The 1,467-nt window shown below is 40.1% G+C and overlaps 1 non-coding gene across 1 annotated transcript; it reads right to left on the reverse strand.

The window, feature by feature from the left end:
- Positions 1-332: 332 nt before the first annotated feature.
- On the reverse strand, positions 333-403 carry TRNAG-CCC (transfer RNA glycine (anticodon CCC)). Its single transcript has one exon. It is a non-coding gene; the product is annotated as a tRNA-Gly (tRNA).
- Between the last annotated feature and the right edge of the window lie 1,064 nt (positions 404-1,467).

Raw genomic sequence — 1,467 nt, forward strand, 5'->3', positions numbered from 1 at the left:
GGTCCAGCACGCGAATCAGGAACCTGATGATTCTTCGGGTTTGCAGGGATCCGCCCCGTGAATAGATGAAAGTAACAGGTACCAATATCAAAACTGCAGTGACTCACCGGAAACACTTCGCGCTTGCCACTTTGCTAAGCTGTTGGAGTCCAACAATTGCATGGGTCCTGGGTTAGTGTCCTGAATGTCTCTTGCCGCTACTCTCGTGAGTAATGTTGTCACTTTACCTTGTGGTGGCCAAGCCCCTAAATGCACTATTAGGTTATGCAGTATAATTTTGCAGCGTAAAAGACGGGTAAAGGGCCATAATGAAGTGAAAAAAAAGTCCCTGTTGCATTGGCCGGGAATTGAACGCGGGTCTCCCGCGTGGGAGGCGAGAATTCTACCACTGAACCACCAATGCCTCTCCACAGCAACTTCCTGGAGGATAAGAGAAAACAGTATCCAAAAAGACTTAGAAACTTCCAAGTGGTTTTTTCAAGTGTCGACTAAAAGCTAACAAAGACATCCAAACCAAATGTTTTTATAGGAAACTTTTACTAGACAAAGTTATAAATATCAAAATAGCTCATTTGGTGGATCAAACTCTTAACTCTGAAAAAGGTCTTTCAACCTGCATTATAAACCCCTATAATATAACATCAGAAATTCATTCATGTTTCTTTTTTCTAATCTTAAATCTTCCATTGTCAATCTCAAACTGCTGCCTTAGAGGTTCTGAGAAGGTAACCTAACTGGTAGTTTAGGTAAATAAAGTTCAAATCCAGGGAGGAAATAAGAAGCAGAAGCAGAATTAGAAGAAAGGCGAAATAAAAGGACAGAATCAATGTACAGATAATGAAGAAACAAAGGTTGGTCCACTAAGTTAGTCTTTTGTCGCTGGTTTTTTTGGCAAAAGAGTAATGATCGGTCTCGTAATCATTATAATACTATTATTTGTCTGCTTGAAGATGTATAAAGCATTTGAAGGAAATGTGATATGAAAAGATGAAGAACGCTTGCCGTCAATGTTTCATTGTTTGGGAGAATCCCACTTCCTAAGTTAATATGCTTTGATGTATTAGCTATGTAAGGAGTAGACTAGTTTAAGGAAATATTGACGGTCAGATATTAACATTTTAGTCTTTTGATGAAGTTCAAATAGTAGAGAGATTTCTTTCCTCAATTTTCCCTGGAAACATTCAACTGAAGAGACAAATCCAGAGTTTTCTCCATATGTTGGGTCTGGGAGTCATTATGACTTTTTCAAAGACAGGAGCTGTGACATGGAATCATGCTTCTTCTCTAGCTGAGAAGCCAAGCTAGGTCCAGGCTGCGTCATAAACTTGAGCCCACCAAGGAAATCACCCTTCACATTGACCTCGCAGAGCTTTGGCTGTTCTCTGTTCTTTGCCCAACACCCAAGACACACACCAGCTCTGGCCAACAAACCTTAACATATGATCTATATCAACCAGAGCTACATTT

The sequence above is a fragment of the Gorilla gorilla genome, chromosome 1 (assembly GCF_029281585.2).
Source record: "Gorilla gorilla gorilla isolate KB3781 chromosome 1, NHGRI_mGorGor1-v2.1_pri, whole genome shotgun sequence".
In the NCBI taxonomy this organism is placed as follows: domain Eukaryota; kingdom Metazoa; phylum Chordata; class Mammalia; order Primates; family Hominidae; genus Gorilla; species Gorilla gorilla.